The sequence below is a fragment of the Heloderma suspectum genome, chromosome 1 (assembly GCF_057233095.1).
Source record: "Heloderma suspectum isolate Gila_16-S chromosome 1, 16-S_ref, whole genome shotgun sequence".
Lineage (NCBI taxonomy): Eukaryota > Metazoa > Chordata > Lepidosauria > Squamata > Helodermatidae > Heloderma > Heloderma suspectum.
The window spans coordinates 323746780-323759141 of record NC_139458.1 but is presented as its reverse complement, the minus strand read 5'-3'; the positions used below and the strand labels follow the sequence as shown (position 1 = coordinate 323759141).

Here is a 12362-nt window from a genome sequence, read left to right as displayed (position 1 = left end):
AGGAAATGGCAACCCACTCCAGTATTCTTGCCAAGAAAACCCCATGGAACGTATCACAAGGCTAAAAGATATGACGCCGGAAGATGAACCCCTCAGGTCGGAAGGTGTCCAATATACTACTGGGGAAGAGCAGAGGGAATTTCCAAGTAGCGCCAGAAAGAGTGAAGCGGCTGGGCCAAAGCCGAAAGGACACTCAGCTGTGGATGTGTCTAGTGCTGAAAAGAAAGTCCGATGCTGTAAAGAACAATATTGGTTAGGAACCTGGAATGTCAGATCAATGAATCAAGGTAAGCTGGAGGTGGTCAAACATGAGATGGCAAGATTGAACATCGATATCTTGGGAATCAGCGAACTCAAATGGACAGGCATGGGCGAATTTAATTCAGGTGACCATTATATCTACTATTGTGGGCAAGAATCCCTTAGAAGAAATGGAGTAGCACTCATAGTCAACAAAAGGGTGGGAAAAGCAGTACTGGGGTACAATCTTAAAAATGATAGAATGATCTCAGTACAAATCCAAGGCAAACCATTCATCCTCACAGTAATTCAAGGATATGCCCCAACCACTGAGGCCAAAGAAGCTGCGGTTGATCAGTTCTATGAAGACCTACAACACCTTCTAGAACTAACACCAAAAAAAGATGTCCTCTTCATCATAGGGGATTGGAATGCTAAAGTAGGACATCAAGAAATCACCAGGATAACAGGCAAGCATGGCCTTGGTGTACAAAATGAAGCAGGACAAAGGCTAATAGAGTTTTGCCAAGAGAACATGCTGATCATAGCAAACACGCTTTTCCAACAGCACAAGAGGCGACTCTACACATGGACATCACCAGATGGTCAATATCGAAATCAGATTGATTATGTCCTTTGCAGCCAAAGATGGAGAAGCTCTACACAGTCAGTAAAAACAAGACCTGGAGCTGACTGTGGCTCAGATCATGAGCTTCTTATTGCAAAATTTCGGCTTAAATTGAAGAACGTAGGGAAAACCACTAAACCATTCAGGTATGACCTCAATCATATCCTTTATGAATATACAGTGGAGGTGAGGAATAGATTTAAGGGGTTAGACCTGATAGACAGAGTGCCTGAGGAACTATGGACGGAGGTCCGTAACATTGTTCAGGAAGCAGCAACAAAATCCATCCCAAAGAAAAAGAAATGCAAGAAAGCCAAGTGGCTGTCTGATGAGGCTTTACAAGTAGCTGAGGAAAGAAGGGAAGTGAAAAGCAAAGGAGAAAGGGGAAGATATACCCAACTGAATGCAGAGTTCCAGAGAATAGCAAGGAGATACAAGAAGGCCATCTTAAATGAACAATGCAAAGAAATCGAAGAAAACAATAGAATGGGGAAGACTAGAGATCTTTTCAAGAAAATTGGAGATCTCAAGGGAACGTTTTGTGCAAAGATGGGCATGATAAAGGAAAGAAGGCAGGGACCTAACACAAGCAGATGAGATTAAGAAGAGGTGGCAAGAATACACAGAAGAACTATACAGGAAAGATCTGAATGTCCCTGATAACCATGATAGTGTGGTCACTGAACTTGAACTGGACATCCTAGAGAGTGAAGTCAAGTGGGCCTGAGGAAGCATTGCTAACAACAAAGCTAGCAGAGATGACAGTATTCCAGCTGAGCTATTTAAAATCCTAAAAGATGATGCTGTGAAAGTGCTGCACTCAATATGCCAACAAATTTGGAACACTCAACAGTGGCCACAAGACTGGAAAAGGTCAGTTTACATTCCAATTCCAAAGAAGGGCAATGCCAAAGAGTGTTCAAACTACTGTATAATTGTACTTATTTCACATGCCAGCAAGGTTATGCTCAAAATCCTACAAGCTAGGCTTCAGCAGTATGTGAACCGAGAACTACCGGAAGTACAAGCTGGGTTTCGAAGAGGCAGAGGAACTAGAGATCAAATCACCAACTTTCGCTGGATCATGGAGAAAGCAAGAGAATTCCAGAAAAACGTCTATTTCTGCTTCATTGACTATGCTAAAGCCTTTGATTGTGTGGATCACAACAAACTGTGGCAAATTCTGAAAGTGATGGGAGTACCAGACCACCTTACCTATCTCTTGACAAACCTGTACGAGGGTCAAGAAGCAACAGTAAGAACTGGACATGGAACAACCGATTGGTTCAGAATTGGGAAAGGAGTACGACAAGACTGTATATTGTCACCCTGCTTATTTAACGTATATGCAGAGTACATCATGAGAAATGCCAGGTTGGATGAATCACAGGTCAGAATTAAGATTGCCGGGAGAATTATCAACAACCTCAGATACGCAGACGATACCACCCTAATGGCAGAAAGCGAAGAGGATCTCAAGAGCCTTTTGTTGAGGGTGAAAGTGGAGAGTGCAAAAGCTGGTTTGAAACTCAACATTAAAAAAACTAAGATCATGGCATCTGGCCCCATCACTTCCTGGCATATGGAAGTGGAAGAAATGGAAGCAGTGACAGATTTTATTTTCTTGGGCTCCAAGATCACCGCAGACAGTAACTGTAGCCATGAAATTAAAAGATGCTTGCTCCTTGGGAGGAAAGCTATGGCAAACCTAGATAGCATAGTAAGAAGCAGAGACATCACCTTGCCAACCAACGTTCATATAATCAAAGCTATGGTTTTCCCAGTAGCAACATATGTCTGTGAGAGCTGGACTATAAGGAAGGCTGAGTGCCGAAGAATTGATGCTTTCAAACTGTGGTGCTGGAGAAGACTCTTACGAGTTCCCTGGACTGCAAGGAGGTCAAATCAGTCAATCCTACAGGAAATCAACCCTGAGTGCTCATTGGAAGGACAGATACTGAAGCTGAAGCTCAAATATTTTGGCCACCTAATGTGAAGAGAAAACTCCCTGGAAAAGACCCTGATGCTGGGAAAGATTGAAGGCAAAAGGAGAAGGGGACGGCAGAGGATGAGATGGCTAGATAGCATCACCGATGCAATGAATATGGACTTGAGCACATTCCGGGAGAGAGCACAGGACAGGAAGGCCTGGCATGCTATGGGGTCACGAAGAGTTGGACACGACTGAACGACTGAACAACAACAAGAATGAGAATTTCATTTTTGTTCACAACACATGCGAGCATGCCTCATTCAAAGCTCCAAACATGGGTGTGAGCATGTGTCCACTGACACATGATCATGTTCTTCTCATTCCTGATTCCCAGTTTAATTTGTGCAAATTCCCTAAGTTGCGCTAATCTGAATGCAGTTTGTCAGTGTTAGAGGAGTCAGTTGGATAGTGTTTGTGACATCAGTGGTAAAAAGCAACATAACTATAGCCACACATTGTTGTGCCATATTCTGCCCTTTCTTCACTTATCAGTTATTGTCCCTTCGAATAACCTCAGCTACTATGCTGTGTTGGCCAAAGCTGTTCTGACTTTTTGTAATATCTATTTTTATATTGCTTCTTCCCAGACTGGGTATCACACCATTCTTGTGCTGTCACCTCTGCTTCACCCCTCAAAAGCAAGAATGCTTCTTTTTTTAAGTTCTTGGTGCCTGCTGGTTTACTCCATGCTCTTATAGTAATGTTCCTCTATTTTGTGAACATTGTGTTTTGTTTTACTTCCATTCCCCTTATGCTATTTTCTAAAACAAAATCTCTGAGGGCTGCACTACCCCTCTCTACGTGGTAGCACACATCTCCCTCTCATTTAAAAAAAATAATAAAGGGCCTATTCTTTTTGAAGTGTCTGGTGCCATGACTCAGATTGCTCCTTTGCTGTCTCCCTGGAGGACTGAGTCTCCACCCTGGCATCATCACAGAGGTGGAAGGCCTTTTGAAATCTCTAAAGGGGTGGACTCTTACCACCTGCCAATAGAATGGTCAGACTGCAATTCAAACTAAATTGTTAGACCCAGGATCTGGCTTCCTCCTTATGGTATGTTATCTGTGTGTTTGCATGAGTGAATGAGGATAAAAGGGGCAAAGAGACTCTGAGGCCTCATCCCCAGGGCACCTGTCAGCCTACCCAGGCTGCCTGCCGTGAAGGACTTTGGTCCAGTGGTTAAAGACTCCAGTGTGTGGATGGTTAGCACTCTCTGTCTGAAATTTATGTCTTTGTCATGTGAGAATTCAGTAGGAATACATAGAGGAGCAGGGTTCTGCAAGTGAGAATGTGAGGAAGATATTCTCCTGTGGATGTAGTTGTCTCAAGAGGGGATAAAGTTGAATCTCAAGGCAACAGGCCAAATCCAACCCATCTGGGGCCACAATCCAGCCCTGTGGGGTTCAGAGGGAGCCCTCTGCAGTTCCAGAAGGAACTCTTCTAGGGTTCCCCAGATGCTTCCCTTTCCCTTTCCCTGGCCCCACCCCTTTTCCCTGACTGCTGACCATTCTGTGGTTTCCCAACTTTTCTGCAGGTTTTTTTCCCATTCTAAAAGGTTGTAATGGTTGACAATATATCTCATAAGATATTGGCAGTAAGAGGTCTAAGCTACAATAGACTTTTCTTTCTCTCTCTTTTGGTACTTTGGCGCTGCCCACCACTGGAACGTAGCCCCTGAGAGCTTCTCAGAAATTGGACTCAGCCCTTGGTCTGAAAGAGGTTCAACACCTCTGGCCTATAGTAAAGCGATGACCCCATGCATAACACAGTGACAGAATATTGTGCCATGGCATTCTCACATTAAGAATAACATCTGTGGACAGAATCCAGTCAAAGCTAAGCAGGATAGAGGTCCATTGAAATGAAAGTGTTGATCACCTTAACTGGATTGTGCCATGAGATGTTCTGGAGTGTTTTTGTGTGTTCATTTATTTGTCCCCTTCAGAGGTCCCCAGTTAAGGCATATTTTGCCATACTAAAAGATTTATATGCACTGGACCAGGTCATGGAGGTGGGACACTTAACCAAACCTTTACACATCCCTTACAAGTATACAAATAGGTCCTTGAACCCATTCCATTTTTAAAGCCATTTATTGTGGTCACTGGTTTAATTATTCATCGTAAGTATTGATTCACCCAGGAGAAGGTTAACACTCCTTGTTTCTAAACCATTAGCACCTATATATTGTCTTTGACTTGTATATAATTTACATTAAAGACACACACAAACATAAGGGCTAGAAACATTTTGTTCCTTAATGAATGTTGTGATTTTCTAGATCCTAATAATAGTTTGTGGACTGTGCTAAATTGAGTGCTAACCTGAATAGGTGCAAAGGACTGCTGCTTCATTGAAACCTCTTCCATATTTAATAGAGTTTAATGAAACAAAAGCATTCAAAAGAGTAGGGGAGACTAGAGATTGATCAGGGTGCCTGACCTTATGGCGGCATGACAAAGCACACATGATGAAAAAGACAAAATGGCCATGTTAATTTCCATGAATATTTCATTGCCAAAAATGCATCTCTTAAAAAGCTGCTGTGGCCATCGAGTGTTCATGCTGTTATTGTATGTATCAACAAAATGCTCCAGGAGTTACCGTTCTGATTAGATTTCATCCGCTATTTCATTTAGAGTTCCCATTTCAGTCAAGGCATGTGCTTAAATATTTTGAAATTTGCAAACTGTATTCATGGGGAAAGAATTTCTGGATCACCAACATATCCTTTAGAGAGAAAGGAATTCATAGCCATCTTTTAGTTCCATATTTGAAGCTCCATGGTAGAGATGACTTATTCCAGGAAAACAAACAAAAAAACAAAAACATGAGTGGCCTACTGAAGGCTGGGTAGGCTGCATTCATGCACCTCAGGGGATGAAAACAGACCAATAGGAAGACAGCTATGCTTGGACTCTTCAGACCAGGCAGGTTACCTGTTCACTGTGTTTGGAACTTGTCAGAACATACTGACAAGCAAGTCAACATGAGATTAGCTGGTTGCTATTTGGAGGACAAGTAGGGATGGAGGAGAAATTTGTTCAGTTCACATTGTAATGCAAACCTACCTAATGTTGCACTTTCAAACCAACCAGCAAACCAAAACTCAGTTAATCTTCAAAATTCACACTTCTCCAAATTTTGCAATGGAGTTCTCCAGTCAAAACAGGCATACAAAGATGTGTATATTAGGCAAACATGCATACAAAAATGTGTGTATTCATATAAATCCACACAAAACTGCATCCACATTTGCATGCAAACTTTTAAAAATATCTCGAACTTCAGAATGAACCAAATTTAGGATTGGAAAACTGTCAGATCTGAGCTGTCAGTTCCCTGGGACTGCAGATTCTGGCCTCATTCATTGGCCAGAGCACCCAGGCCCAGGGCCAGTAGGAGCGGGGCTGGGCCCCCTGCCTCCCAGGATAAACATCATGTCAAGAGGGAGACCAGCCTAGTCCCCATAATCAGCCAGAGAAGGAAGAGTCGCAGGGAGCTTCTTTTGCTCTTCCCTGCCAGACAGAAAATCTATAAGGACTTTGTTATAAATGAACAATTCATTCATATAAAAACTCTGAAACCAAGAACTGGTGCCTGAGTTTTGCCTTTTTCCTCTTCCCTCTGAATCCCCTTTGTCTTTTAGATTGCAAGCTTGAGGGCATGGACCATCTTATATTAATCTGTATAAGCCACTCCGGGAGCCTTTTGGGGGGCTGAAGAGCAGGGTAAAAATGCTGTAAGTAAGTAAATAAATGAATACACAGATTTTAAGACTGAAAAATGAGAAACTACAGAAACTGAAATCCATTCCTAGGATGATTTAGGCTTTCTTCTTCTTTTGTTCCCTAATCCAGTTTGGTTGGGAAAAGCACATTTGCTCACTGCTATTTTTATAGTTTCAGGAATCATGTGTTTGACTGATCAAGGGTAAGGATGGGACATTAATACTTTTGGATTATAAATATTATCACAACTCTATGGCCTCTTTCAGGTTGGGAAATAGTTGACGGATAATAACGCGTGTGGTCTGAGGCATCCCCATGCTGGCAAGAGGAGGTCCTCAGGGAAATCCTAGAGTTCATCAGCTTGGGGAGTTGCCTGAGAAAATCCCTTAGGACCAGTGTGTCTCACCAGTTCAGAGCTTGTTAGCATGAAGATGGTCCCACCATAGTCCATTTGAAATCTCCCCATGAGCAGACAAATAGCAGACAAGATTTTCTTCAAAACATGTTTTTACAATCTGATTTTCCTGTTCTGAAAATAGGAGTTCATATTGGACATGATGGTGATTTCTCTAGACTAGCCTAACTAAATCAGGTCAAATATCCTGTCGACCCCATAGCTAACATACCAGTGCAACATTCACATTAAATAACATTCATTTATTTATTAGTTGCTTTTCTGCTTTAAAAAAACACACAAAGTGACAGACACATTTTTTTCACCAAAGAAATCACCTTTTAAATCAAACAATAGGAAATTCACTAATAATAAAACAGTAGATAAATCTGAACATAATTATGTGTTGTATTTCAATTATATTGTATTATGTTCAATTAATGATAGTAATGTTTAAAGATAATACAAATAAATAATTTCTCTACATATTATGGCTTCTGTATAAATATTTCAGTGCTAGGTTTGGCTGTCATTTTAATTACTTAAAGGCTTTAATTACATATTTGAATACATCCTTTGAGGCAATGTCCCTAATTTTCAAGAGAAATATACACACATCTATATATGCTATATATCTATATATTGCTACATATTTTACTAAATTTTAGGTGAACTCTGGTCCTGGCTTGGGGGGAAAAAGTCATATGATTGGACTGTTCAATGTGGTTACTCTTTACAAATGTTAATGGTGTGGTGTGGGGATTAGGACCATATAAAACTGGATCCTATATTGCAATTCTGGTAGGAACCAGATTTAGTCATACCTACATTAGACCTATTGAAATCAATGTGCTTGAGTTAGTCATGACCACCTTGAGTCCCACTGGTTTCAGCAAGTCTACTCCAAGTATGACCAAATCTAGGTCCAACCCACTTTATAAACCAGGCCCAAGTAACGTTATTGTGTTATTTCTCTCTTTACTCTCTTACTTCAGTATTTCCAGTGCAGCTGTATGAAGCAGTTGATGGGATTCTGTCCTTTCCTAAGAATGCTACACTTCATCTGATCCACTCAAATAGGTGGGCAGGAGCTGCAGCGCAAATGCCACATGGTAGAGCTGACGAAAGGATGGGACAAGCATTGATTCACCCAAGTGGGAGACCACACTGGGGCAGAGAAGGAGGCAGGAGCTAAATTGGATATTACAAACTGGTTAGGCTATTGGGGAAGAACAATGTTAATTCATAGGCATTGTTAAAGAACAGCCCTCACAGTTAATACAGCAGATCTTACCATGCCATGCAATAACATATGCTTGCTGCATTGATGTGGCTCAATGAACTCATTATGCTGAACATGCTCAATGGTGTCCTCTGATTGTTTCCCATTGATGCAGAAGGCTTCTGTGCATATGGTGAGATGTTGGTCAAATGGAGCTAATGGAATCCACTGGAATCTGATGTGGCCACTGCTTGACCACATTCCTTAAATGGAAGACACACAACAGCCATAATTGTAATAAAGGTAAGAAACCACTTTATTGGCTCCCAAGGATCTGCAACTTGCCTAAGTCCCCATGTATTCAGCCCTGACCCCATTGGAAGCAGCTACATCCCTTAGGCCAGGGCAGGTGAGATCCCATCTCTCCTTGCTACCTGCATAACCATGCCAGGGGATCATTCCCTGGCTCAAAGGCTTGGAGTTGTCCTCCACGAGTACTGCTTTTCACTCTTCCAAGTCAAACAACCATCATCCTTGAGGCACATGCTCAGACCCAATGTATGTGCAGTCCAGGATTTGGGGATTTACAACCCCACTTTTTCCTTTTTATTTCTCTCCTTGCCCAATGCCTCATCATGGGCAGCAGAGTCCTTTCTTTGGGGTTTTTTTCCCCTTACTCCTCCTCCTATAGAAGGAAATCTGTGGAGGCTGATGAACATGATGCTCAGCCAGCCTCAGAGAGGTTTGCAAGGTATGGAACTGACCTACTGACTTGCAAGGCCCCCTGTGCCTGGGCACTAGCAAGGGAGATTTCCTTGCATTTCCTCCAAGCCTGGAGAGCAGGGGAATGTTCCAATCCACCACTCAGCTTCTTTCCCACTCTTCTCTTGCTCCCCTTCCTCCATCTCAAGAGATACGACCCTCCTTTTCCTCCACCACCTCCTCCTACCTCCTGTTATCCTGTTAGGATCGGGGAGGGGGATGATTTTGAAATGTAATGGCTAAGGCTTCACTCATCTACACATGCAGTCACTCCATGCTCCTTTCTCCTGCCACCCCCAAATCACATGGCTGCACACGCATACAGTATTGTTTACCCCTTTTTAGTGTCTTTTTTGTTCTTCTTCCTAAGTTTTTTTCTTCCTAGTAATTTTACCGATCCCAGGGTTCCCCCAAGCATGCAGGCACCGCCCTCTATATGCCTCCTTCGGGTACAAAGCTGTTGGCATTCTTGCAACTGAGTTCAGCATCATGATTAGACAGGGTCATTGGATGTGGTTTTCTTGAATCGAAATTCAACAGCACATCCACTATAGTATAGTGGGCACTGGAATATATATGCAAGCTGTTTCTCTTTTCTTTACCCTACTTAGGTTATTTTATTTATTTTTTAAGAATATTTTTAAAAAATAACCAAGCCAAAGTGCAGGATGCCTTAAAACAGATCTAGTGCTTCCCATGTTCTTTCTTCTTTTTCTTTCCAAACCCTTTGTCCTTGCTCCATCGCAGACTGGGGCAAGGGCATTTGAAATGCACAGGGCTGGTAGGAGATTTTAATATTTTAAGACACAAAATCATTAATTTTGCAAAAAGTCAGAAGCTGGAGGAAAATGATCTGTTAAAACCATGTAGTGGTGTCCACGTGAAAAAAAAGTACCAGAGACTCGCTCTTCCGCCTTGTCAGTTCAGCTCTTCGTCACTAGCCTGAAAGCTTCCAATGAGGCAGGGAAGGGGCTTGCAAAGAGCATTAAGAAGGGGAACGTAAGTGCTTCTCTGGTTTTACACTAGCTTTACAAAAGCACAGTAGATCCAGCAATAAAAAGAACATTGAGTGATGGAGGGTGCTTCAAACAATAATCTAGGATCAAATTTGCATAACTTATTTTAAGATTTCACTAGAATGTTTTTTTGCAGAAGGGGGAAAATACCTAAATGACTGCCAGACAGTTGGAATCTATCGCACACACACACACACACACACACACACACTTCTGTATTGCTTTACACACTTATATATTGCTTTTCGATCACAGTGCACACAAACTACTGTAAGCAGCAGCAGAGTACAGATACAAAAAATGCAGTTTGGATGAATCTTTCCATTTTGGTTTCTCTCCATTTCTCATTTTTCCCATCTTAAATTTGGTTCATTCTGAACACGGAGATTTTTAAAAAATGCATGAAAATTCATAAGCTGTTTTGTGCACATTTCTTCTAATCCATGCATATTTGTATGCAATTTTGTCCAATATTCATTTTTGACAAGCACTTTTCCTAATAAAATTATTTTTTAATGTTATGTTTTCCCTAGTATACATATTTTTTCTATCTGTGTGTGTGTGTGTGTGTGTGTGTGTGTGTGTGATTAGAGTGCTCCACTGCAAATTTCAGAGAACTGTGAATTTCAAAGGATAAATCAGTTTCAGTTCACATATTGATTCAAAAGTTTGAAATCAGGCAGGTTTGCATTAAAATATGAACCAAACTAACTCTGATAATCATAAGCAGCCAAGAGCTCTCCTAAATGACATCATCAGAGGAACATCTCCTAACATGGCCTATGTCTTACTGTTCTGTCCATTTCAATCCCCTACACAGACACACATCGCATACAAGTGGGGAAGTACCAATATTACAGCACTTCTAGATTTTGCTGCAACCATAGCCCTACTCAGGAACTTTCCTCATGTGTAAGCTATCCATGTAAAGACCTCCTTCCAGCGCCAGGTGAAGACCTTTTTATTCTCCCAGTATTTTAGCATTTTAGCTTTGGCGTTTTAGATCTGTATTTTAAATCTCTGCATTGCTGCTACATTTTATTCTGGTTGTACTGTTATATTGTGTTTAACGTCCATATTTGATATTGTTCTACGCTGCGCTTTGTGGTTTTAATTTTTGTGACCTGCCCAGAGAGCTTTGGCTATTGAGTGGTATAGAAATGAAATGAAATAAATACATAAATATAAAATGGGGAAGTCTTTGCTGGGAAATCCAATTCTTTTTCAGCTCAATGGAGTTCTGTGGCATGTATGACCCAGTTTGTGTCTGTGAGCCAAGCTGAAGGCTTTTCCCTGAATTCTGGGAATTTTTTTGTGCATTTATTTTTGGAAGTTTCTGTAATTCACACAAATTCAGCCATAGTTTGCACAAATTGTTCAGAAATTTGTGCAAATTGTAGAACCTTCCCCCCAAAATGTGCAACATTTCAGGAAAATCCATGAACTGGCCCAACTCACTGCAGATTGACTTGGGCACCATGGTGGTAACCAAAACAAAGTTGGGGGGGCGCAAGCCTAGGGAAACCCATTGAACTCCACCCCCAAATGGATTTCTCCAACATCCATAGTAAAGAATGGAGACAACTCTACTAGCTTTGCCCCCCTCTTTCACCATTCTCATCACCCTTTACATGTGGAGGGTGACTGTTTGCAGAGAAAACCTCCTCTATCAGGGCAGGCTCCCCTTGAGATTTTAAAATCCTAATTTCCTAAACCTGGAGTCCAGAGTTCTCCCAGTTCATATGTCTTATGTTGTCTCTGGAACCATGATCAGGCTCTACACCTGGTAGTAGATCAAGTGCTGGTAGTAGGGATGGGTGAGAATTTCAGTTTTGTTTTGAGAAGAATTTACCAAAATCTGCAAAGTTCTACATTTTCAGGACAAAAAAGAACTTGAGACTTTTTAAAAAGAATTGAATATGGGAGAAACTAAAACTGACAGATTCATCCATCCAGTCCCAGGACTTTGAGTGCTTAGCTCTTAAAAGTCTAGATTTTATTTTTTTTATTTATTTAAAACATTTGTATCCCTCCCTATATCATTAAGATCCCAGGGCAGCATACAGACAAAATCAGTTTTAAAAGTATAAAATAATAAATAATTCAAATGGCTAAAAACATATTAAACCATTAAACAAGCTAAGACCAATTAAAATCTAAAACAATAAAACAGTTAAAACAGTGTGCTACTTTAGGGAAAGCCATATTTTTACTTGGCACCAAAATGAAACCAATGTCAGCACCTCCAAGGGGAGGGCACTCCACAACCAGGGTGCCACAACAGAGAAGGCCCTTTCCCACATCCCATCATACACAGTGTATGTCTCGCACTGGTGGGACCAGAGGAGGTCTCCTCCAACAGATCTCGGTCCTTG

At 41.4% G+C, this 12362-nt stretch overlaps 1 long non-coding RNA gene across 1 annotated transcript in view; it reads left to right on the top strand.

The window, feature by feature from the left end:
* LOC146359431 (uncharacterized) overlaps nt 1-11189 on the top strand; it is a 121399-nt gene extending 110210 nt beyond the window's left edge. Inside the window, exons 3-6 of the long non-coding RNA XR_014787267.1 lie at nt 6512-6604; nt 7983-8067; nt 8385-8512; nt 10808-11189. This is a non-coding gene — a long non-coding RNA (uncharacterized LOC146359431). The remainder of the gene's footprint in view (nt 1-6511; nt 6605-7982; nt 8068-8384; nt 8513-10807) is intronic.
* Nucleotides 11190-12362: the final 1173 nt, after the last annotated feature.